Source organism: Dunckerocampus dactyliophorus, chromosome 17 (assembly GCF_027744805.1).
Source record: "Dunckerocampus dactyliophorus isolate RoL2022-P2 chromosome 17, RoL_Ddac_1.1, whole genome shotgun sequence".
NCBI lineage: Eukaryota > Metazoa > Chordata > Actinopteri > Syngnathiformes > Syngnathidae > Dunckerocampus > Dunckerocampus dactyliophorus.
The window spans coordinates 24,232,597-24,260,000 of record NC_072835.1 but is presented as its reverse complement, the minus strand read 5'-3'; the positions used below and the strand labels follow the sequence as shown (position 1 = coordinate 24,260,000).

The 27,404-nt window shown below is 43.2% G+C and overlaps 1 pseudogene; it reads left to right on the top strand.

Annotated features, from left to right (window-relative positions):
- Positions 1-27,404, top strand: part of LOC129170290 (multidrug resistance-associated protein 1-like) — a 29,789-nt pseudogene that overhangs the window by 579 nt on the left and 1,806 nt on the right.

The following is a 27,404-nucleotide window of genomic DNA, read 5'->3' as shown; positions in this document are numbered from 1 at the left end:
TGACATGGTACACTGCCACACCAGACCTGACCCAGTGTTTCCAACACACTGTGCTGGTTTGGTTCCCCTGTTGTTTCCTGTGGACCTGTTGCCCCCTCTACCTGCTCTACCTGCAGCTTCGCCCCCAACGACAGCCCATCCCACTGTCCATACTGTGCTGCACCAAGACGGTAAGATGATGGATGCCAGGGGCGCCATAAAGTGGGGAAAAGTTAAAACTTAGGACTTGACAAGGTAAGTTGATAACCACCATTGCAGTACCATAGAACTTTGTTTGGGGAACTTGGGTTTTGTTGAGCTGCATCTTGAGCACCAAGCCTGGGTTGGTTGACCCACTTTGGCAGAATACCCCCCTCCTCTCGTTTTGAATTTGATGGCAGCAACACATGAAAAAGAACAAATCTGGGTAATTGGCACAATCAGAAACAGCTGGAAGAGCATTAGACTACTAAATTGGTGAACTTGCAACAAGTCAGTAATATAAAAGGAACATTTCATCAAGGCAGAACCTCTCAGATGTTAAGATTGTGGAACAATTCCAGATCCCACCATCTACGGTGGATAAGATTCTGGAAGGTATAATTCCAAAGTGAAAACTGGACGCTGATCTTGGTGCCCTCAGAGGGCCCAGCATTGAAATCACTGCATGGGCTGAGGAGCACTTGAGAAGAACAACACACAAGCCACAATGATGACATTGTCGTGTGTACAAGGTCTCCTCCACTCCAACTATTTGTATGTCTTTGTTTTATCCTTGCAGCTCGTCAGTCTCACTCTGGCGTCGTTTAGTCTCCTGGAGATGTTTTACCTCCTGGTGAAAAAGAACAAGGAGCTCTACAGTCACATGGTCTTCCTGCTCAGCCCACTAGTTCGATGTTTTTCACTGGTACGAGACTTTCACTGAGGTCTTTGCAGATAAAAGGTGTTCTCTGTATGAGAAGTGCCTCAATCCTTGTCCTGCTATAATTTGGAGATGTGGGGCTCCAGATGATTTGATGATGTTCTTCACCAGGTTCTGTCCATCATTGTAATCCACGTGGAGAGAATGAAAGGCACTCGTTCATCTGTCCTCCTCTTCCTCTTTTGGACGCTTATGGTTCTTTGCTCCATGGTTCCATTGAAGGCTGTTGTGGAACAAATTACTGATCAGGTATCAGAAGATGCTTTGAGGTTTTGTTCTATGATATGTATTTCCATTGTCCCGCTGGTAGCCTCGATGAGCTGCTCTTCTGATCAAAAACTTCAGGAAATTGTCAGTTGCTGATGATCCCTTTTTATCCGAAGGTTAGGGTGTTTGAAGTATTTAAGTATTTTATGGTTTCAGCCTTTCATCCACACGGAAACGGCAATCTGGGTGACCTGAAACACTATTTTTGGAAAATGGCTTCCAATGTGGGAAAATCTGTCATTTCTGTGTAGACAAGCAAATCTGCTACTTTATGAAAACAGTGATGTCACCGACCCGTCGCCGTCATGTGACCAGAAGTGAGCTTTGACATAATAAACATATAATTTACATAATTTAACATAATATCTGGATGGACATGACTCACCCCACTTGACAATATTCTGATATTTGGTTGTCTTATTCGCCAAAATGACTTTGTCCTAAGTCTAGATGAGCCTTGGAAAGTGAAAGATGCACTTATGCGCATGTGTTCTTTCTTCTTCTTTGGTTTTGTGTGTTTGAAGCTGTCTGCTTGTCTGTTTACAGTGCCACATGTAGGTGTACTTTGTGTATTACATGCTTTTCACCCAGTCATCCCTTCCCGTCTGGATGCAGCTATTTCCTAACCTGGAACAGTGTGGATGCCAGTTTTTTTCAAACCGCCGAAAAAAACTCCCAGGACATTTCCATGTGGACACGGCCTAAGTGTGTTCCTTTTCCTTCAGCTGTCAAATGTCTCAGCACACTGAAGGGCAATTTTTAATTTCACACAGCATTCTTAAAAACCTCTCAACAGTCGACAAGTTGCTGCTAACTCTTTCTTTCCTAGAAGTGGAGCACACATTAACTGTCGTTAGGAGGCCAAACAACACATTGAATGAATGGATTGTTTCTTTTTGCTCTTTGCAAATGTCTAGTCTCCGTTTCAGGGTTTTTTATCAGATGCTGTTCGTTTTGTGGCCTTCTTCATTTGTTTTTCCCTCCAAGTCCTTCAAGTGCTTCTAAGTGGCTTCTCAGATCGCCGCCCGCTGCATGTTCTGCTTGTGGAGGTAGGCAATGGAGACCACCTTTACACCTCCTGAGCAGCGCTCCCCAACCTTTCTGAACCCACAGACAAGCTTGTGTTCTGTTAAACCCCTGACAGGCTGGGGAGGCGGAGTGTGTGTGTGTGTGTGTGTGTCAGATGTTACAGTAATGTAATGCTATTGTCATTCACTGAAAGAAAAGCACATCAAATTAAAAGCAGCATGTTTTTACTGGATTGGACGGGAAGACGTCAACTTCAATGCCATTGTGGAAAGTTCTGGGTAATTGCTGATCATTTTAGTCCAAAAAGATCAAACAACCAACTTCTCCATGCACACAACAAGCACAAGTGGTTTGATCGTTAGCATGGAAGCAACGTGATCACATGCCCAAACAGTCCAGTAATTGTCTTGTGTATATTACTTTCCAATAAAATATTCACCCTTATTTCCAATTTATTTTATTTTATTTATTTATTTATAGCATTTGCATATTTTTACATATTTATCTTTTTTTCATCACTGTTTTGGAGCACTAAAACTATTTTTGGTGAATGTGATCTTTTCTTTTTTTCTTTTCAGAGTGAATGTCCAGAAGAAGATGCGTCCTTTCTTTCCAAGTTTTTCTTCTTCTGGTTCAGCAGGTACAGAAACACATGGATGAATAATGATCAATAAAGTTTATCAGCTCGCTGTCTAGCTTGGATCAAGCTCCTGATTGTTAGGAGACTCGGGTCAATGCTAACATCGTTGTTTTCCGAGACAAAGACAAAAATTGTAAACTGTTGAGGAGGTCAAATGTTTCTCTCTGTCAGTTTGGTGGTTCAGGGCTTCCGGTGCCCTCTGCAGGCAGCAGACCTGTGGGCCGTGCGGGATGAGGACTCGTCGAAGCGGATCATGTGTGCGCTGGAAGCGGCCTGGGCTCAGCAGTGTGAGCAGTAAGACGCTGTGCTCCCCAGGAATAACTTAGTCATTTAAGTTGATTAAAGCTTGAAAAAAGATCATTGCGCCCTCTAACTCCCTGTTGTTGATCTTCAGTAGAAAGAAGTCCATCACTTCTGGTTCATCTAAGTCTGACTGTGATGAAAGAACACTGTTGCTAAGCAAGCCCCAAAAAAGGCATAGCTACGTTCACTTTTTGCTGTGCACACTTGGGCGAACCTTTGGGCCGTATTTCCTTTGTGGAACATTGTTCCTGCTCCTGCATGACGCCTTCATGTTCGCAGTCCCACAGGTGCTCAGGTTTGTGTAAAAGTGTTACAATTCTAAATGCTAAACTGTTAGTTTATTTGCTTTGGTAGCTCACTTCTAGAAATGTCTCCTTCAGTAACGACTTCCAGTATAGAATTAGTCATTGCAATGCTTTTATCCGTGTCTATCCATCTACCAGCCTCCTGCTGGGCTTCATGCGGGATGAAGATGCGGCCATGTGGAAGGGGTTTCTGTTTGCCTGTCTACTCTTTATCCTGTCTTGCCTCCAGTCCATCCTTCACCATCAGTACATGTATCGCTGCTTCACAGTTGGAATGAGGCTCAAAACCGCCATCATGGGTCTTGTCTACAGGAAGGTAACCAAAGCGGGTTGTGTCCAAATTTTGAATCTGATAGTCTTACATCTTGGATGAGTGACTTTGTCAAGGTGTTCACCAACGTTTCTGTGGAATTGTTTTGTAGCAAAGGGGGAGTATGGCTGTGCTCCTCCCTTTTGTTCACTGTCACACAAACATATGGAGATGCTTTAATGTCCTTATTTGTATTTTGATCAGTGTTTGGTGATGAGCAGTGCCACTCGCCACCAGTGTACTGTGGGAGAAATCATCAACCTGGTTTCAGTGGACACTCAGAAGATGATGGACCTCGTAGTTTACATCAACAGTGTGTGGGTGGCCCCCATTGAGATTGCTCTGTGCTTCTACTTCCTGTTCATAGTAAGACAAACTTCTTGTATTGTCCTTTAGCTCCTTGCGTGCCCACCGAGTTGGAGGATTATGGTTGTGCATGTTGCTCATCTGGATATGTTCCTGCACTTTCTTGTTTTACTCTCTCACTCACGGCTCCATCATCCCCTGTTGGACGTAGTCCTCCTGTTGTTTTACAGGATGTCTCTAAAGTCTGGACACATTGGCAAAAATGCATATTTTCAATAACTTCGCATTTCAACATTTTATTAAATTGGAATATTAACAATAACCATCCATCCATCCATTTTCCTCCGCTTATCGAGGGAGCAGCAGGCTCAGTAGGGAAGCCCAGACTTCCTGGTCCCCGGCCACCTCCTCCAGCTCCACCGGGAGGACACCAAGGCGTTCCCAGGCCAGCTGTGGGCCTTCTCCCGGCCGGGAATGCCCGGAACACCTCACCAGTGAGGCGTCCGGGAGGCATCCGGACTAGATGCCCGAGCCACCTCAACTGGCTCCTCTCGATGTGAAGGAGCAGCGGCTCTACTCTGAGCTCCTCCCGGATGACTGAGCTCCTCACCCTATCTCTTAGGGTGAGTCCAGCCACCCTACGGAGGAAACTCATTTCAGCCGCTTGTATCCACGATCTCGTTTGCTCGGTCATAACCCAAAGCTCATGACCATAGGTGAGGGTGGGAACATAGATCGACCGGTAAATTGAGAGCTTTGCGTTCCGGCTCAGCTCTCTCTTCACCACGACGGTCCGGTACAGCGACCGCATTACTGCAGACGCTACGCCCATCCGCTTGTTGACCTCACGCTCCAACCTTCCCTTACTCGAGAACAAGACCCCGAGATACTTGAACTCCTCCACCTGGGGCAGGACCTCATTCCCAACCCGGAGGGAGCAATCCACCCTTTTCCAACTGAGAACCATGGCCTCGGATTTGGAGGTGCTGGTCTCATCCCAGAAGCTTCACGCTCAGAAGCAAACCGTCCCAGTAAACACTGAAGGTCACAGCCCGATCAGGACCACATCGTCTGTAAATAGCAGAGACGAGATCCTCCTTGATGACTTGGCAGCGCCTAGAAATTCTGTCCATGAAAATGATGAACAGAATCAGTGACAAAGGGCAGCCTTGGCGGAGGCCAACGTTCACCGGACACAGGCTGGACTCCCTGCTGGCAATGCCAACCAGGCTCCTGCTTCGGTTCTACAAGGACCCAATGGCACGTAGTAGCGCCACCAATCCCGTACTCCTGGAGGACCCGCCACACGACACCGCAAGGGACATGGTGGAATGCCTTTTCCAAGTCCACAAAGCACATGCAGATCGGTTGGGCAAACTCCCAATTACCCTCCAGTACCCTTGCGAGGGTGTAGCGCTGGTCCAGTGTTCCGCTACCAGGACGAAAACCACAATGCACCTCCTGTCGTCGAGGTTGGGCTAACGGTCGTCCCCTTCTCTCCAGCACGCTGGAATAGACTTTCCCAGGGAGGCTGAAGAGTGTGACCGCCCTACAGTTGGAACACACTCTCCGGTCGCCCTTCTCGAAATGGGGGACCACCACCCCGTCTGCCAATCCAGAGGTACTGTTCCCCACGTCCACGCAATGTGGGAAGAGATGTGTCAGCCAAGACAGTCCCTCAACATCCCTCAACATACGTTATATTAACAATTTAACGTCTTCAATATAATTTTACAGTAGTGATGCAGACATTGACAAGCTTTGCCATGTTGTGCTCCATACAACAACTACACTTTTCCTGTGTCCACAACATGAAATGATTCTTGAGGCAGGGGTTTGCCCATCGTCCACAATCTTTATGTGAGACATGAACACATACAATCATGGAAAAAATGATGAGACCACCCTCGTTTCTTCTGTTTTTTATCCATTTTAATGCCTGGTACAACTAAAGGTACATTTGTTTGGACAAATATAATGATGATAACAAATATAGCTCATAAGAGTTTCATTTAAGAGCTGATATCTAGCAACTTCCATGGTTTTCTTGATCATAATCACAGTCACTCAAGTTCTTACATCAATAGCTCTAGAATGGTACTGCTGTAAATCTTATGTGCTATTTTTGTTGTCATTTTTATATTTGTCCAAACAAAGGTACCTTTAGTTGTGTCAGGCATTAAAATGAACAAGAAACAAGGGTGGTCTAATCTTTTTTTCCATGACTCTATGTCTTTCTATTTTCTGTGCGTTCGAAAGACATAAAAACAGATAAAAAGAGACAGCTTATTACTGCACAAACGGGACTTATTTATTACGCCTAAAGTCGTCTGAAAAAGTCTCCAAAATTGCCAACAACGCTCCATTTACATAAAAGGTGACGTGCATATTAACCAAGCTACAGTGACATTGTTATTATTTTTACATCAGTCAAACTATGCTACTGGCATATTGACATTAGCCATACCACACTGGCTAGCTACTAGCCGGCTAGCGACAAGCTCTACCACAGATTCGCCCACAGCGTGCCAGCGCCGCACTTACGATGCCTCAGACCACCGCTAACAGGTCAGGCTACATATTCGAGATGCCGCCAGTGCTGTTGTGTTTTTATTTTTGAGTTTAAGTTAATGCTAGGTGTGAGCGTTGGTTTCAATGCTGCTATGTGAAATCAATGCGCTAAGAAAGTAAGTTCTGGTAATGAACAAAATTTGCAGAATACTGTAAGTATTACATGTTATCGTGAATGCAGCGGTTACTACATGCTCACGGCATGGCCAGAACACCATAAAACTTTGTTGGAGCTTTTTGAAGGTTTTTTTTTTTAATAGAGTCCTTTCTCGGCGGCATCGGTGTGTCCCACTGCATTCAGCAAAAGAGACATCTCAAGCTGTCTCTTTTGATTAGTTTTATATCTTTTGAACGCACAGAAAAAAGAGACATGTTCGTGTCTCACATAAGGTGAGATGATGGGCAAAATTCCCCCAAAAAGTCCCTTTAAAGAACTGTGTAAGGTTTGTGTTAAGGTTTGAGAGAGTAGGAAAAAAATGAAATGTGGTATCAATAATTGTGACAGTAACAATAATTATAATGTCCAGCCCTAATTTTCTGACTTCTGCTAATAATGAATTCCAGCCCATGTTTAGCAGTGTTGTTGGCTACGAACGACATCAGGAGCACCTCCAGACATTTCACTAACATACTACAGGTGTGCTCCGGTTTACGTACCAGTTCCATTTCTATGCTGTGATGTAAGTCGAGTTTTGATGATCTGTACCAAAATTTAAGCTAAATGAACTCCTAAGTCCCTCACCCTGTACACCCAACATATGAAGCACAGTGCAGTAATAAAACACTAAATATGGTACAAGAATAATAAAAACAACTTCCTTTTAGTCATGTGGCTAATTGGGGGGAGGAAGTGGAAGGAAAAGCTGCAGGAGATGCTGAGTTAGAGGGCACAGGATCACTTCAGGAGTCAACATAAGGCTGACTGTGATACAGGTGTTGATTCTGGTCTTCCAGTCTGAGCACAAGCAACCTATCTCTCTGAATAATATCACTGTCGCTCCAATGGGAGCAGATCTGTTTACATGGTCAAGGATGTATTTTCTTTTTCTCAGCAAACTTCTACGAGAAGAGAATGCCTTTCAGTTGGTAGATATCATGAAGTGCACAAAGTGAATTAATAAGGAAAGTCATTCACTTGGTGTAGCTGTGAGTGGGACACACACTGTTTATATGGATAGATACTTTATTAATCTTCAAGAGAAATTCACATATCCATACAAAGCATCTTTGCAGTGGGCAGCACGTGTTTGTCTGCTACGTGTGTTGAAACAAGTTGGTTTCATGTTTACGAAGCAAAATGAAGTAATTCATTAATTTATGTCAGTGCGTACGTAACCGAGAAACAGCGAAAGACGTAATCTGAGGACCGCCTGTACTTTGGTTGCAAATGAAAGAACAGTGGATGTATTGAAAGCAGTAAGGCTAATATTCTAATCAATAAAGGAGCACCAGCAACAAGACTATTGTTATTTACTAAAAATAGTAAATGTAGGAGCAGCATTGGGGTCTGCAGCTCTGGAAGTGGGAGCACCAGCTACAAGGGAAAACGAGAGAGGTTAATACTGTGCATACATACATACATAGGCTACATAAGAATGTCAATGAGTAGATAAAGGAGGAGGTAGGTGCATCATGAGAGATCACTATGCAGTCTATGGAAGCATTGCAGGACCTACTTGAGTCAACCAACTGTACCAACTGTAGGCTTCAACAAGGAAAGTTTTAAGTATGCTCTTAAAGAGAAGATGTCTGGCCACTGGACTGAATCAGGAAGATGTTTCCACAGGAGAGGGCCTGATAGCTGAAGGTTCTACCTCCCATTCTACTTTGAGAGAATCCGGGAACCTCAAGTGCTGCAAAAATGAAATGTAGTTCTCTCGTGGCTCTTTGATCTACAATGATGCCTGACCATTTAGTGCTTTGTTTACAATTGATTGTCAGCTACTTGGTCCATCGGCTTTGGCTGGCATCAGTGCCATTGTCCTGATCTTCCCCCTCAATGGTCTCATTGCAAAGTTGAGGAGCAAGCTGCAGGTGAGATGAGAAAAAATGAAAGGCAGTCACATTACTATGGTAACAATCTCCAACAACAACAAAATGCTGTCCTTAGGAAGTGCAGATGAACTTCATGGATGGTCGCATCAAACTGATGAATGAAATTTTGAGTGGAGTGAAGATCCTCAAATTCTACGCCTGGGAGGGCGCTTTCTTGCGTCGTGCAGGTGCCCTGAGAGACAGCGAACTGGACACTCTGAAGAAGTCTCAGGTGCTCTACTCGGTCTCCCTGGCATCCTTCAACTCCTCCTCCTTCTTGGTGAGACTTGTCATGGTTCCATGTATATTTTGTGGTGGATTAGGCCAGGTTGTGAGTGGTATTTATTGTTCCTGTTAAACCCTTGAATAAACCAGTTCAAATGTTCAAATGTGAAAAACCTTTTGACTGATGGGTGCCTTGCATAGTAACGCCACTTTGATGAAGCTTCTGGTTGACACCCGGTGATGCCGCTGCTGTTCTCTGATATGGATGAGCCTGTGTCACAAATTGAAATTAAAATGGTTATCAAGCTCATCATTTGTGTCCAATAAACTTTGCACTTGCTATTTTGCTAATCTGCTGATCGACCATCAAGCATCATAGAAGATGCAGATGGATCATCAAGCAGCAGATGCTGATAGATCATGTTGAATATTTTCTCATGGATCATCAAGCAGCATAGAAGATGCTGATGGATTATGTTGACTATTGCAGCCTAACCCTAACCCTGTGTGTTGTTTTGACAGTCAGAAATGTCTTTGGAGTTTTAGTATTTCTCCCTACATGAACACAAAACAGATATGATGGTGAAATTTATCATCTTTGTTTTTCTTTTAGATTGCCTTTGCCATGTTTGCAGTTTACGTGCTCATTGATGAGCGAAATGTTCTTGATGCTCAGAAAATATTTGTGTCTGTCGCTCTCATCAACATCTTGAAAACTCCTCTGAGTCAGCTCCCTTTTGCCTTGAGCACCACAATGCAGGCAAGTCTAGCACCACAAAACATTTGATGCTTGTTGACGGTTTGATGCAACGTCCTGTGATGTTGGGAGAGATACTGTAGATCCTAAGTGAACCTGAATAGAAAAAAATGAGTTAGTTGCCCAGGTTGACTGTCCTGACTTTCTTTGGGGGAATCAGGCTTTTGTTTCACTCAGACGTCTGGGAAGCTTCCTGTGCCAAGATGAACTGAAGTGGGACAACATGGAGAAGCTTCCTCCATCCAAAGGTACAAATGTACATTTCTTCATGCAAAGATAGAAGCAGAGCTGTGGACGTTCTCATCCCCAGATGGTGATGGAGTTCTTATTGAAGAGGGATACTTTGCTTGGTCTAGTGACGGACCTCCGTGCTTGCAGAGAGTCAACCTGAAGGTAAAGAGCGGAACATTGGTGGCCGTGGTCGGCCACGTAGGCTCAGGAAAATCTTCACTGTTGTCAGCCATCTTGGGAGAGATGGAGAAGAGGAGGGGCTCTGTCCTTGTCAGGGTGAGTTCACAAGGGGTTAGTCAACATGAAATAGCTTTATCCTTGGACCACATGTATAACTCGATATGTAGCATTAGCTTACATTTGCTTGGAATTTCTTCACTTGACATAACTGCAGAAGCTGAGAGGTTTGTGCTGGTCTTGAGCCAGCTGGCCCATTAGTCAAAATGGGCAGATTTAAGGGTAAACCCCCAATATAATGATATTAAAACTATTAACATTTTATGTATGTATATATATATACATACATAAAATGTGCTTCTGCAACTGAGCAATTTCCCTTGTGGATCAATCAAGTCTAAGTTCAGTCGGCTTCCACAGGGTTCCATGGGGTATGTTCCTCAACAGGCCTGGATTCAGAATGCCACTTTGAAGGAGAACATTTTGTTTGGCCTGGATAAGAAGGAGAGCTGGTACCACCGTGTGGTTGAAGCCTGTGCTCTGTTGCCTGATCTGGAAGTCCTACCAGCTGGAGATGCCACAGAAATCGGAGAAAAGGTACAAATTCTGTGACAAAGGAGGTAGCAGGGATGTTGGCCTGCAGATGATGGCATGATGACCGGCTGCAGGGGCTGAACCTGTCTGGAGGTCAGAAGCAGAGAGTAAGCTTGGCGCGAGCTGTGTACAGGAAGTCAGACGTTTACCTGCTGGATGACCCGCTGTCCGCCGTTGACACTCATGTGGGGCAACATATCTTTGAACGAGTCTTTGGACCCAAAGGTCTTCTGAAGAACAAGGTGGGGAAATAATTTCACAGCATGAAGTATGGATCATTGCTCTCAACAATCACATATGAGAGCATAGTTTTATTGTTGTTTTTTGTTCAGACGCGAGTGCTTGTCACTCACAGCGTCGGTCTGCTGCCAAAAGCTGATTTGGTTGTGGTGATGGAGGCGGGTCACATCTCTGAGATGGGCTCATACGCTGAACTGATGGAACAGAAAGGAGCTTTTGCCAAATTGATCCACAACTTTAGCGGAAACCAGCCCAAAGAAAGCTCCTCCTACAAAGACAAGAGTACTTTTGCTGGAGAACACGGTATTAAAGAACAACAGCACGAAAACACCCTTGGACAGTGGTCACAAACATTTACTTATATGTATACACACTTTAAATAATTGTAAACTAGGTGTTTATTTTAATTTGTTCAGTTTTCTAAATCTAATAGCATTCATAATATTGTTTTGTCACCACTTCTTTGTCTTTTTACAATGAATTTCCTTTCTTCAAAGTTTCGTCTGGCAGCCTAATCCTAACCCTAACCCAAACTTCAGTGATTTTGGTTATTATTAAAAAAAACATGCAAGTCGCTAGATATCATCTCTTAGATGAAACTCTTATGAGCTATATTTGTTATCACCATTATATTTGTCCAAACAAATGTACCTTTAGTTGTACCAGGCATTAAAATGGATCAATAAACTAAGAAACAATATATGCAGTCATGGAAAAAATGATGACACCACCCATTTTTTCCATGAGTGTATATATTTGAGAGACATGACGTTTCTTGAGTAAGTGCAAGGTTTGTAAGATCAAATGTTTGTTGTGTTTGCAGTCAGCAGGAAGTCACTGTCTCGTCTGAGTATCACTGACATCTCTATTGATCTGTCTCAGGAGCAACTGATCAGGTAACATCACACTGAATATGCCTATTAGTCAAAAATATACATATTTAAGCAAATGTTACTTATTTTTTGCCTAAATGAAGCATTTTCAAGCATAAAAACTGATAAATGAAGTAAAATACAAAGGCATTCAAAAGACACATTCAGAGGTGTTGATTAAATGTGGTACTGCACACTGGTCACTAGGCGTCAGTAATGTTACTGTAATGTTGGGTGGGACACACAAGCCCCATACTTGATTGTGGTAACAACAGGCACAATTATTTCCCATAAAAATCCCTAGTAATAACTAGTAATAGCTTCTTCTTTCTTTGATAGCCCACTGAACCTCCGACGTCACTTCCTGTCTGCCTCTGTTTGTGCAGAACACATTTATAGTAACACACGAGCACGAGTCTTATTTATGACTTAACTGCTGTATGTAGTCTTGTTTTGTGTTTGTAACATTTCCAGCAGCTTTGCAAAAATGGCATAATAGAGTAGAGGTGTTATTTCATGTCCATAGAGGCCTCTAAAGTTAAACATATTTAACTATCGCACTCACTCCAATTATAATGAAGTGCTTTGAAAGGATAGTCATGACCCACATCAAAAATAGCATCCCGGCCACTGTGGACCCTCTACAGTTTGCATACCGCCAGAATCGGTCCACTAATGATGCAGTCAACACTGCCATCCACACAGCCCTTTCTCACCTACAGGGCCAGGATACTGTACATATGTCAGAATGCTATTTATAGACGATAGCTCTGCATAGAATACAGTCAGCCCCACAAACTCTCAGATAAGCTCCTCACACTTGGCCTGTCACCCTCCCTCTGTAACTGGGTGTTTAACTTTCTAACAGGCAGGCCCCAGTCAGTCAGAGTCCACAACCGCACATCCAGCTCAAGAATTGTGAGCACTGGGACTCCCCAGGGGTGTGTGCTGAGTCCGCTCCTCTACACGCTCTTCACCTATGATTGCGTGGCCTCCCAGAACAACACCAGCATCATTAAATTTGCAGATGACACTACAGTCATCGGCTGATCACTGGAGGTGTTGAAACATCATACAGAAGAGAGGTGGCGGACCTCATAGCTTGGTGTCGTGATAACAATCTCCTTCTCAATACAGATAAGACTAAAGAGATGATCATCGACCCAAGAACAAGGGAAAAGGAGCCGCATAGACCCCTGTTTATTGATGAGACTGAGGTGGAGAGGGTGAAAACCTTCAAGTTCCTTGGCACACACATCAGCGCGTACCTCACCTGGTCTCACAACACCCAACAAGTTATCAAGAAGTCCCAAAAGAGACTGTACTTCCTGAGAAGACTGAGGAAATTTGGCATGTCCACCAAAATCCTCAGTTGCTTCTACAGATGCACTATGGAAAGTGTCTTTACCGCCTCCATCACTGTTTGGTACGGTAACTGTACAACACGTGATAGGAAGGCACTCCAGCGAGTGATCAAGACCTCACAGAACACTGTTGGGGCAGCCCTCCCCTCACTGCAAGACATTTATAAATCTAGAGTCCTAGGAAGAACAAACAACCTCATTAAGGACAGCACACATCCACAACACTCATTATTCATACTCCTACCATCAGGCAGACGCTACAGGAGTTTGAAGTCCAGGACCACAAGGCTGGCAAACAGCTTTTACCCACAGGCCATCAGGCTTCTCAAAGAAGCACTCACACACGCTGCACGCAACACACGCACACACTCATAACACTGAACATATGTTAGTATTAATGTCTATTCTGTTGTTGTTGCTTAATTTATTGGTATTAATGTTCTTAATTTTCTTGTGTTTTCTTTCTTTTTTGGGGGAGAATGAACAGAATAAGAATTTCATTGCGTAGTATAACTACCTGTTTTACTGTGCATATGACAATAAAACTCTTGAATCTTGAATATTGAAAAGGTGATAAACAGGTTTTCTATGGTTTAACTATGAAAATGTTCCATTTATAAATAAGGAATCCTACTTTGCGGAATTTCACTTATCATGGTCGGGTCTGGAACCAATGAACCTCCATAAACCAGGGATTATTGTAGTTCTTGCAGTAGCAAAAGACATGACTGACATGTGGCAAATTGTGTTGGCGCACTCTAGCAATTCATTATTGTGCCAACAATTGAACAACTGGTGGACAAATGTAACTGAAGTTTAGCTACCAGGAACAAGACAACAGGATTGATGAACGATAATGCAACACAACATTGACTGGCTAAAACATGCAAACCAGTAGACAAGCGATCACAAATAACTCATTTAGCCATCCTGTTCAGGGTCACAGGTCAGGGTGAGCTGGAGTCTATCCCATCAGGGAACCCCCTGGACTGGTTGCCTGTCAATCACAGAGATATTTACAAATAATACAAAACTATAAATAATGCACAGCATAGCCATCAATTTTTTTTTTTTTTTTACTTGGGACACCTCTCCTAACAACTTTCAGATCTTTTGAACATTTGAAGACACTAGATTACTCACCATTTCTCTATTTCACATAGAATATGGTCTCTGTATGTTTTAGAGGTTGTAGGACAAAAACTGAAGCTAAACAGTACCTTTTGACATTTTCAGACACCTATCGTTTGCATTTACAACAGTCACTATCGTCATGCTGACAAATCTGTGAGAAGTTTGTGAGCCAAGAAAGAAAAGAAAAGCATTTGTTGCACTTTCTATTCAAACATTCATGTAACCTTACTTGACACATGCCTGTCATTGTTTCAGCTGTGACTTGGGGGGCACCAGTGTTCAGCTGATGGAGACACTCAATGACTTGCCTTCCAACGATTCTGGCAAACTTACTCAGGCTGACACGGCTCACATTGGCAGAGTGAGTTATTGTCGCTTTACCTCATAGCCAGGCACATCTTACAGTACTTGAACAAGGCAGCAAGGTCTGTGTGTGTGTGCGTGTGCGTGTGTGTGCACACCTGTGTGCACACCTGTGTGCATGTGTATCTGTCTTCTGAGCCACCACCAGTGTCAGGCAACTTGGCCACCACCAGTTTTGCAGTCTGGATCTGGAAACCCCACAGGATCTTGGCCTGGATGTTCTCAACCGCCTTTGGGGTGTCTGCCATCTTCATTCTGGGACCACCAGTCCATATTTGGTGCAGATGTTCCAGTACACTATTCCTGATACTTGTGCTGCTCTATGAATGCCCTTCCTGCCAGCGTCTTACACCTCACTGTGACGTGCTGCACTGTCTCTGGGGCACCTTTGCACCACCTCCACCTGGCGTCCTGTCTGATGTGGTAGACTCCAGCCTGTATTGATCTTGTGTTTAGGGCCTGTTCTTATGCTGCCATGATTAGTGCCTCTGTGCTGTCTTTCAGTCCAGCCTTTCCCAGACACTGCTGTGTTTTCCCAATGTCAGCCACTTCTTCAATTTGTGGGTGGTACATGCTGTGCAGGGGCTTGTCTTTCCATGACAACCCATCTGTTTTCTCCTCCTTTCTGGGCTTCTGTTGTCTGAGGCATTCACTTAGCATGACTGCGCGTGAATAAAACCTTAAGTAAATGATGGATTGATATCTAAAGATCAAGTGGTGTTCAAATATTTTGGTGGGTACAAGGTTTTATTTGTCATTATTTAACATACATGTAAACTTAACATTGAACAGTTATCTTTTTCCACATTTTTTTATGATCTTGCACAGATTCAACACTGCATAAAAAGCAAGTTTTGAGTGAACTTCAATTTAAAATTTTGACTCCCTTGTCTGGCTTTTAGTCAGCATTAGACAAAATAACTGCAACTAACTGCAAGACACTTCACACACCCTGCCTCCAGTGCTGCCCACATTGGTGTGTGAATGGGAGTGAATGTTTGGTGGTGGTTGGAGAGGTCGTTGGCGTTTCCGTCAGTCTACCCCAGCGCAGCTGTGGATACAGATGTAGTTAACCACCACCAGTGTGTGACTGAGGAGTGAATGAATAATGGCTTCGGGTACCTTGAAAAGTTCTATATAAAATCGAATCCATTATTGTTATTCTAATTAAGTATGCACGTATGAAACACAACTACAACTTCTACTAGTTTCTACTGCGTAGAACACAAATGTAGCTAAGCGAGCTAGACAGCAGAGAAAACCTGAGAGCGTGGGCCAAAAGAGGCTGCATAAAACCACTGAGAGACACAAGAAGTATGTTGACAGGAGGTGAATGTAGAAGAACAGCCAACGCTCCAGGCTATGCTCTGACTCATCTGCCTTTTGTTGTCAGGTAAAGCTGCAAGTATACCAAGAATACTTCAGAACCGTCGGCCTGACCTTCATCATGACCATCATCTTCCTGTGTGCCTTCCAGCAGTCTGCCTCATTAGCCTACAGCTACTGGCTAAGTCTGTGGGCTGACGACCGTCCCATAAACGACACCCAGAATGACCATGTGCTAAGACTGAGTGTGTTTGGAGCGCTCGGCGTGACTCAAGGTCTCAAGATTTCTTGAGTTTGACACTGTAAGATCTGTTAATATGATGATAATATACAGTAGGAGGGGACTAAAGGTATGAAATGAATCCTATGTATGCAGTGTTGCCACTGAAGTATTGTCAGCAAAAAACATTTCCAGCAGCGCTGCAAATATGCCATAATAAACAAAGACTTAAAAATAAAACACGCAAGGCAAGAGAGGAGAGATAAGAAAATAGAATAAGAATAAATCAATACATACAGAAACATAGAAAACCAAAAAGTCCACGGCCTAGGTTGTAAGCAAGGATGAAGAAGCTTGATAATCTCTGACTTGATTATCCTTCAGGTATGGCCATGTTTGGAACTACTCTGGCCATCGCTCTGGGAGGGATCGTAGCGTCACGCCACCTTCATGCTGATCTGCTCCACAATGTGCTGCGTTCGCCAATGGCGTTTTTTGAGGTGACACCCAGTGGGAACCTCCTGAACCGCTTCTCCAAGGAAATTGATGCCATTGACTGCATGATTCCTGAAGGCCTGAAGATGATGCTGGGCTACCTGTTCAAGCTGCTGGAAGTCTGCATCATTGTCTTGGTGGCCACTCCTTTCAGCGGGCTGGTGCTGCTCCCACTCACCTGCCTGTACATCTTCATACAGGTGACACTGATTCTCCTTGCCAACGCCTTCTTTAGGAAAATGGGTTTTCATTGCCGTGCTCCACAGAGTTTTTACGTGGCGACGTCATGTCAACTTCGGCGACTGGAGGCGGTCAGTCGCTCTCCCATCTACAGTCATTTCAACGAGACCGTGCAGGGCGCCTGCGTTATTCGAGCCTTCGGTGAACAGAAGCGCTTTGTGCAGCAGGCTGACCATCGCATTGACAAAAACCAAGCAGCTTATTTTCCACGATTTGTGGCGACCAGGTGCGTTAGAACAAAGCAAATGTAATTGTCTCTTATTTTTCTGATCACAGTTTGCTCTGAAACAAATGATAAAATGTTGACATGTTTCCCATTTTATGAAATGCTGATCGTTTCTATAAAGACACCTTAAATGAAGCTTGATGTCTATCAGATGGTTGGCAGTGAATCTGGAGTTTCTGGGGAATCTTCTGGTTCTGGCTGCTGCCGTTCTGTCAGTGCGAAGTCGGGATGAACTCAGTCCAGGCGTCGTGGGCTTGGCAGTGTCACATTCTCTCCAGGTTCAAAACACACACCAACCAATATGGAATTCAATGACAGCTTTACAGTGTAACGAGTCCTACATTTCAAGTGACAAAAGAAATGCCAGCTAGTGGCATCATTCAACCATTCATTGTCTAGCGCTTATCCCGTACATACTCAAGATTCAAGAGTTTTATTGTCATATGCACAGTAAAACAGGAAGTTCTGCTATGCAATGAAATTCTTGTTCTGTTCATTCTCCCAAAAAAAAGAAAGAAAAACACAAGAAAATGAATAAGAACATCAGAAACATATATACCAATAAATTAAGAAACAAGAACAGAAGAGACATTACTTGTGATCATGTGACTTTTGCATCCAGCCAAAAGTCCTTAACCCTACCGCTTTTGTTCTATTCCAGTGATTCTCAACTGGTGGTCGTGGACCCATAATTTTTGAGTCTTGGCCCAAAAAAATAGTGCAATGACCCGATATCTGTGAACACACCTCGCATCTGTGCTATTCACTTGCTACGCCACCATGATGTGCGTGCCGTGTTCATGGGCGACCCGGTGAGGTTGAGTGGGAGGGGAAGGACTTAATGCGAGAGTGGACTTAACGTGCTGTCCGTCAGACACAAGGCGAGATAGCTGGATATCTGCCCAGTGTACAGAAGTCCTCTTATTATTATTATTATTATTTTTAATATTGTTGAATCAGAGCAGTTGGACCCACGTGAGCTTTGGTTCACTTGGCATCCAAGTCCATGTGCAAATGCTCTGATTCAACTCCTTAGATAAAACGTACTGAAAACATTTACACACAATTTTTTTTCAAATCATTTTTGAATTTGTGCATAAAAACATATGACTAATCATTAAACTTGTTTTGTGCTGGCACGCCATGTTATTTGGCACTACAGTCATCCTTCTTTTGTAGCGGTTCATTGGTTCCAGACCTGACCACGATAAATTCATTTCTCCATATAGCGGGGGTGTCAAACTCGTGCCATGGAGGGCCAAGATATTGCAGGTCTTTCCAGCTGGTCACTAAAGCAGGTGATTTTAATGATCAACACCTTCAATTTGAGGGAAAGAGCTCATCAATTAAATCACCTACTGGAGAAACTGCTTGGAGAGAAAACCTGCAGTGTCTTGGCCCTCCATTGACACATGAGCCATATAGCGGCAGTCCCCAACCTTTTTTGACCCACAGACTGGCTCATGTTCACGCAAATCTCTGGCGGAATTTGGGAGTGTGGGGTAAGGGGGGTTGGGAGGTGGGTGTAGGGGGTTAGGGTGGGTCAAATCACAGTAACAGCATCAAATTAACTTGAGCTTGTGCACATAAGTACTCAATAACGTCATCAAAACTTGCCTTTATGCATTCCTACATAGTATCACCAAATATGAGGTGAAAGAAAAAGGGTAAAAATACAGTATCCTAGTCTATCTGTGCAGCGTAGGACAAAATTAGCGCACACACAATGGTGCGTTCAGGGACAAAGTGGGACGGGTCGCCGCTCCCAACAAACAACGTATACATGCAAAAACTACGGGATTTGTAACTGTTTGTAATTTGTAAAGCTTCCTTTCGGACCGGTGCCGGGCCATAACCCGGTGGTTGGGGACCCCTGCCTATATAGGATTCAATGTTAATAAATTGAACATTTTTGTAGTTAGAGCATAGAAAATCTGTTTATGACTTTCTCAATACGTTTTTTAACATTATTAGGCAAGGCAAGTTTATTTCTAGAGCACAATTCATACACAAAGTAATCCAAAGTGCTTTACAGAAAAGAAGGGTAAAATCACTATCTAAAATCATTCCATAAAAACATAAAATTACATAAAAGGTTAGAAGATTAAAATGACATAAACTGACATAAATCATTCCATAAAACAAAAAAAGATTTTAAAAAAATGATGAGTGCAGATGAAATAGTTTGAATTGTCATATGCACAGTTGAGTAGGAGTGTTTTCAGCCTGGATTTGAACGTTGCCAAACTTGAAGATTGTCGCACATTTTCTGGAAGACTGTTCCAGATTTTGCCGGCATAAAATTGAAACGCAGCCTCACCGTGTGAGTCCTGACTCTGGGCACCTGCAGCCGACCCCTCCCTGGGCTTCTCAGAGCCTGTGATGGTTCATGTGGCTCTAACATGTCTAACATGTCTACTTTGGTGCAAGACCATGAAGAGTACACAAGCAGAGCTGTTTTAAAGTCTATTCTCTGAGCGACAGGAAGCCGGTGCAAAGACCTGAGTACTGGACTAATATCCTCATATTTCCTGGTTCTAGTCAGGACTCGAGCAGCAGCATTGTGGATGTACTGCAGCTGTTTCACAACTGGTTTAGAGAGCCCGGTGAGAAGGCAGTTACAGTAGTCTAGCCTGCTGGAGACAAAGGCACGGATTTGTGTCTCTAAATCTGGCTAGATGCTATTCCCTTGATTTTGGCAATGTTTTTAGGCATTAAAAAGCTGATGATGATGTTTATTGAAAGTGGCTATTCAAGCTTAGATCTGAGTCCATTATTACCCCTAGATTTCTAACCTGATGATTAGGTCTTTGAGCAAGAGTCTCAAGGTGGCCGATAACACTTTCTCTTTGTTTCTGTGGGCCAAAGACAATGATTTCAGTTTTGTCTGAGTTTAGCTGGAGAAAGTTGTTTGCATCCACACGTTGATCTGTTTGATGCAGTGACAAAGTGAATCTGCAGAACCGTGTTCACCTGCCGTCAGTGACACGTAGATCTGAGAGTCGTCTGCATGGTTGTGGTAGGACACACTGCAGCTGCGTATTAGCTGGCCTACAGGAAGCATGTACAGATTGAACAATAGGGGTCCCAGAATTGACCCCTGGGGAACCCCACAAGTCATAGCCATTTGCTCTGAGACACAGTTACCAATTCCAACAAAGTACTTCCTGTCCTTCAGATAGGACTTGAACCAGTTTAGAGCAGTACCAGAGATTCCCACCCAGTTGTCTAACCTCTGTAATAAAATCACATGGTCAACTGTGTCAAAGGCAGTGCTCAGGTCCAGCAGAACTGAAAGTGAGACTTTACCTGCATCTGTGTTCAGACGGATATCATTGTCACCTTGATCAGAGCTGTCTCAGTGCGTTGGTGGGGCCTAAAGCCTGATTGGAAATATCAAACACATTGTTAGAGAGGAGAAAGTCAGTAAGATGTTGGTATACAACCATTTCTAAGACTTTTACCAAGAATAGCAGGTTTGATATGGGCCACTAGTTGTTCAGTACTGTGGCATCAAGACTGCTCTTCTTCAGAGGAGGCTTCATGACAGCAGTTTTTAGGGCCTTTGGAAATGTTCCAGTCTGAAATGAGATGTTAACTAGATGTGTGAGTTGTGGTAGCAAACTGCTCAGCACAGGCTTTAGAAATCTAGTGGCTAACTCATCAAGGCAGCACGCTGATGGACTCAGACTGCAGATGATCTCTTTCACTGTTTTGTCAATGACAGGTGTGACATGTGTCAGTTCCAGGTGTCTAACTGGCTTCAGAATAGTTATTTGTTTTGTGGAAATGATTGCGTTTTTTAATACCTTTAACTTTGTCATGAAAGACTGCTGCAAACTCGTTGCACTGAGATGTAGAAATGAGTTGGAAGGGCAGTGAAACTGGAGGGTTTGTTCATCTGTTCACTGTGGCAAACAGTACACCAGAGTTGTTACTACGGTCGGTGATGATTTCAGAAAAATAACTCTCCCTTGTTCTATGCAAGGTTTGGTTGAAAACACGTAGCTTTTCTTTGTAAACCTCATAATGAACCTGGAGCTTTGACTTGCGCCATTTTCGTTCGGCTCTCCCACACTCCCGTTTCTGTGCCGTGACAGACTCTTCTTTTCTCCAAGGTGCCTTTTGCTTACTTTTAACCTTTCTAACCTTGACAGGAGCAATGGTATCCAAAACATTTACAACACTTGATCTATAAGAGCTCAACAGATCATCAAAGTTAGAACACGGAGTGTTTTCAAACCTAATCCTTGCCATAAAATGTGTCCCTGTGCTGTCATTAATCAGTCTTCTCTGAACAACTGCTGGTTTGGGTGTAACAGACAGGTCAAAGAAAACACAAAAGTGATCAGACAAAGCAACATCCACAACTTTCACCTTTTGAAATAGCAACCTGCTTAGTGAGGGGAGTAAGAGTATGCCCTCCGCTCTGGGTAGGTTCAGTCACATGCTGAGTTAGACCAAACATTTGAAGGACAGCAGTGAGTTCTTTAGCATGCCTGTCATTAACTACATCCACATGCACATTCACGTCCCCTGTAATGGCCAAACAGTCAAAATCGGTGCACACAACTGAAAGTTATTCAGTTGTGGAGCCCTGTAGACATGAAATAACACCCCTATAGTCACCTTTACACTTCTGCTGCTACTTAATCAGATTAATAATTTTTCAAATTTATTAATCATGATCAATCACCATTTGCAACTACGTCTGAAATATGCCAGTTTTTACTCTATTTTACTGACAGAGAGATAAATGACAGGAAAGGATTGCATATATTTGTATGTATTAACAGCTCCAAATGAGCTGAAAAATTAAATCAAGCTAAAAGATGCCACACGACTGAAAATTGTTGACACCGCATTGCACAGCTGTTATGCTGCAGGAACTTGAGACTTTTGCTAGCTAGCAAGCTAGTGAGCTAAGCAGTTAGCCTCAAATTTATTTCTTCAAAACTAAACAAATGGTTTCAAACAGAGTGCGGAAGAAGGACAAAGTAAAAAGCCCAAAAGTACCACTTCTACACTGAAGGGGAGGAGAATCTGTTTTCACTCTGCATCCGTGATTGGCTACATCCAGTGCAAGGCGGGGTAATGTAATAAGGATGGATGTGCCATCAGTGTGACATTACTGCTGCCTAGTGGCCACAATACTACATTTCAATATGTTTTGACTAATAATAGACCGCAAAACAGCGCTGAAAAACCGCAATATAGCGAGGGAGCCATAATGGAACTGCAATATTGCAAGGGATGACTGTACCTCACATTCAAAGAGGTCAAGAACAGATGTCTTCACGTGAAATCTAATCTTCATGCAGGTGACGGGGATTCTGAGCTGGATTGTTTGATCCTGGACTGACGTGGAGAACAACATTGTGTCAGTCGAGAGAGTAAAGGAGTACGCAAATACGCCCAAAGAGGTTTGCTTCTGCACAAGAAAAACACTTTATAGTGTGTCAGTAAAACTAACTTCATGAAGGCTTGTTTTTTTTTGTTTTTTTTTCATCCTCATCATGCTTTGTCATTCTGGTCAACTTCCACATCCACAGGCAGCTTGGGTAAACACGGACAATTATCTCCAAGCAGACTGGCCAACTAAAGGAAGCATCCAGTTTGAGGACTATGGGCTGCAGTATCGAAAAGGTCTTGACTGGGCCTTGAAGGGCATCTCCATCAATATCCAAGACAAAGAGAAGGTTGTCACCCAATGCCGTAAAAATGTACATGCACGTGCGTGCGCGTGGGTGCGTAGGAGTGTGTATGTGCGTGCGTGCGTGCGTGCGCGCGCGTGCGTGCGTGCGTGCGTGCGTGTGTGTGTGTGTGTGTGTGTGTGTGTACTTTTATTTATTTATTTATTTTAGTTATTTATTTTTGGGGGAGGGGGGCATACAGTGGTTTGAAAAAAAAATTGAGATGCACCAAGTAAACGATCATTCCTGACTCTTTCCATTAACGCAATTGTTTAGGGTATTTAGCTGTAAATCAGTTGTTTTGACTTCTGTGTTCATTTAATGGGACTGTATGCAGCGGGCGCCAACATTGGAACGTACTGCTGGCATTATCTTTTGCTCCTTACACACGCATGCAAACGAGTTAAATTTGGTGTCAATTAATCATAGCGATTTTGGCAAAGTTTAGCAAATAATGTCAGCTATCATTAAATGCACAGCCTATCCTCACAACAGGACTGCACATTTTGTGTGTGTACGTAAATACCAACAGCCGTGAGTGACAGTCATAAACAGCGGTTGTTTAATTGTATAGTGCCGAGCAAAAATTGATGACACTTTTTATGCAGTTTAATTTGTAATTGTGAAAAAATATAGATTTTTTTTTTTAATACATCTGTACTTTTAAACCACTATTGGTAACATATGCTAGCCATTGGTGGTGCCCTTATATGTGTTTGGAGGACTGTGAAATGATTACCAGCTCTAATCAGATTAATCAATTTTCTAATTAATGTATCATTTGCAACTATGTCTGAAATATGCCAGTTTTTACAGAAAGATCAATGTCTGTATTAACAGCTCCAAATGAACTGAAAAATGGAATGAAGCGAAAAGATACCACACATGTCTGAAAATCTATTAGCCTGAACTCGTCTCTGGAATAATTGCAGAACATTTGAAACACACTAATTGTGTTATTATGAACAATTAGGTGTTAGGTGTTCATCATATACGTTAAATTCACATGTTTTTGGTGTATTTTCTGGGATTTCTGAGCATACTTAGAGCAAATTGTACTTCCGCATTGAAAGCTAGGCAGTGCGCTTGAACGCACCATGTGATCAACACCTGGCCCGCATGGAGAGCACAGTGCTAGTTAGGTCCTGCTCTTACATGGAATGATGTGTTCGTCTCTTGTGCTCATTATATGAACCAATAAGTGAGGTTAATCATTTTCAAACATCTACAACTTGTTGAAGATGAAATACTAGCAGTTCTGATTTGTACTAACTGACTCAAACACTGGTGATACTGTTGATAGGTGGGGATCGTTGGAAGAACAGGAGCAGGGAAGTCATCCTTAGCTTTGGGAATTTTTCGTATTCTGGAGGCAGTCAGTGGACGGATTTGTATTGATGAGGTTGATATTGCCCAGATTGGCCTTCATGACCTTCGCTCCAGGATCACCATCATTCCTCAGGTACGTACAACAATGCACAATGCTCCAACCTAGTGGTGTGCGGTAGTGTGTTTACGGCCCTTGCTGTGAAACACAACTCATGTTCACATGTTCCAAAGGCTGTGACTTGTGTCTCTGTGGACGTGACTCCAATACTGGAACACAATATTCTTCTTTTTATACACATTCAAAAAATATAAGTGACATTTGCATGCTGTTGGTCTTAAAGGTTCTGAAGTTGTTCCTGACATTTGACCTCCAGGATCCAGTGCTGTTTTCAGGATCTCTCAGGATGAATCTCGACCCATTTGATGCCTGTTCAGATGAGGAGCTGTGGAGAGCTCTTGAACTTGCTCATCTTAGCAGCTTTGTGTCCACACTACCTGACCAACTTAAGCACCAATGCTGTGAAGGAGGAGAGAATCTCAGGTACAACTTGTTCTGTCACTGCTCCCCACCAGAAGCACATAGACCTGGAACATTTCCATTTTTACACAATGTGACAGTTTCCGTTTTACATTGAGAGTAGTCCTTCATGTGACCCACAATGAGCTTTTCACCTGGTACCTGGCAGGTCCCGGTTACATGTGGTTGAGGGATTCAACTGTTAATTGAAAATGACCTGACCTTACCTTACCATACCACTTCATAGCAGTGGTGACGGACAGTTAAAAGCTCAGCCAAGTATGCTGGAGCAAGTCCATGAATGGCCTTGAACGCAAATAAAAGGACTTTAAAATGTATTCTAGACTGTACCGGGAGCCAATGAAGAGAACGGAGAACTGGAGTGATATGGGAGTATGTTGGAGTATTAGTAAGAAGGCGAGCAGCTGTGTTTTGCACCAACTGGAGCCTGCGGAGGAGGGACTGATTTACTACAGTGTAGAGGTCATTACAATAATCAAGCCTCGAGCTGATGAAAGCATGACTCGCTTGTTCGACATCTGTACGAGACAAAAAGGGCTTCACCTTTGCCAGGAGCCTGAGGTGGAAGAAACTTGCTCTGACCGCAGAACTAATTTGCTTATCAAACTTTAGACTGTTGTCAAAAAACACACCAAGGTTTTTAACGGCAGGAGCAAAAGGAGGGTGGGGGTGTTAAAATTGGGTTCACTGTGTGGTGAATCAGGGGTAAAAACAATGTACTCCGTTTTTCCTTCATTTAAATGAAGGAAATTCTGAGACAGCCATTGTTTGATGTCATGAAGGCAGCTATGGGGGGGTCTAGTGCCTTTTTGTCACTGAGCATTACTGGTAGGTAGAGATGTACATCATCAGCATGATGTATGAAATGAAAATGGATATTGTGTCTGGAGATGATTGGACCCAATTGTAGCATGTATAGTGAAAATAAGGTAGGCCCAAGGATGGAACCCTGGGGCACGCCAGAAGAGAGGGGAGCGGTTGTAGAGAAGTCATGAATCATTACTGAAAAAGTCCTGTTGGTGAGATATGACATGAACCATTTAAGCACAGAGCCACGTAGGCCAGCAGTGTTCAAGGCGGGAGATGAGGACTGAGTGGTCCACAGTATCAAAAGCAGCTTTAAGGTCTAAAAGCACCAGCACAACAGAGTTTTTAGCGTCAAGGGCTGTGAGGATGTCATTGTGTACTTTCAATAACGCAGATTCTGTGCTGTGACGGGTTCTGAAGCCAGATATGACTGGAGTTGTGAGAAGACAAGTTTCTCCATGACCTTGGACAGAAAGGGCAGATGTGAAATTGGACGCAAGTTGGATAGACTTGATGGGTCTAGATTTGTTTTTTTAAGAAGTGGTCTAATACAGCTTGCTTAAGGGCAGTGGGGACAAAACCCAGCCTGAAGCAGCTGTTCATAAATAGAACAAGGCTGGGACCAATGGTATCTAGAACCTCCATCATTATCCTTGCAGGGAGAACGTCTAGAGGGCAGTTGGTGGGGTTTAACTGTCGGACTGATTTTTTAAGAAGAGAAGTGGAGATTGGCTCAAAGTTCTCAAAAGTGTGCTTTACAGGGGAGTCAAGCAGACTAGCAGATGAGACCTTTGGGATGGATTGTCTGACTGTTGCAACCTTGTCCATAACAAATTGTTGAAATGTACTACATGTGCGTTCAGAAACATCATTAAAAACAGCAGTGACAGGGTTAATAACAGAATTAATGCTAAATAACACTCTGGGGCGATGGCTATTGCTAGAAATGATGTTTGATAAATATTTTGTTTTTGCTTCCTTCACGGTTTTATGGTAAGTGTGGACAAGTGTGTGCACTTGTGTACACTTCTTTTCAAGATATACTGTACATCACCAGTCCAAAGTTTGGACACACTTTCTTACGCTACTGAATGAGAAAATGTGTCCAAACTTTTACATGACCAGTCTGCTCTTGGAGGGGACTGAATATGATATGATTTCATGATTGTTAAAGGAAATATTTGGGTACGTGTACAGTCACATTGATTTATTTTCAAATCAGAGCGATGCGGAAAAATATCAGTATGAGATATTTAAAAGGCCGCACAGTGGCCGAGTGGTTAGCATGTTCAAGATTCAAGAGAGTTTTATTGTCATATGCATAGTAAAACAGGCAGTTATACGATGCAGTGAAAATCTTATTCTGTTCATTCTACCAAGAAAAGAAAGAAAACACAAGAAAGAATAACAACATAGAAAACATAAATACCAATAAATTAAGCAGCAACAACAGAAGAGACATAAATACAAATAAATAATACAAATAAATAAATAAATCAATAAAAAGTGCTATGATTGTGTGCGTGTGTTGCGTGCGGCATGTGTGAGTGCTTCGTTGAGAAGTCTGATGGCCTGTGGGTAAAAGCTGTTCGCCAGCCTTGTGGTCCTGGCCTTCAAACTCCTGTAGCGTCTGCCTGACGGTAGGAGTGTGAATAATGAGTGTTGTGGATGTGTGCTGTCCTTGATGAGGTTGTGTGTTCTGCGTAGGACTCTAGTTTTATAAATGTCTTGCAGTGAGGGGAGGGCTGCCCCAACAATGTTCTGTGAGGTCTTGATCACCCGCTGGAGTGCCTTCCTATCACGTGTTGTACAGTTACCGTACCAAACAGTGATGGAGGCGGTAAGGACACTTTCCATAGTGCATCTGTAGAAGCAACTCAGGATTGTGGTGGACATGCCAAATTTCC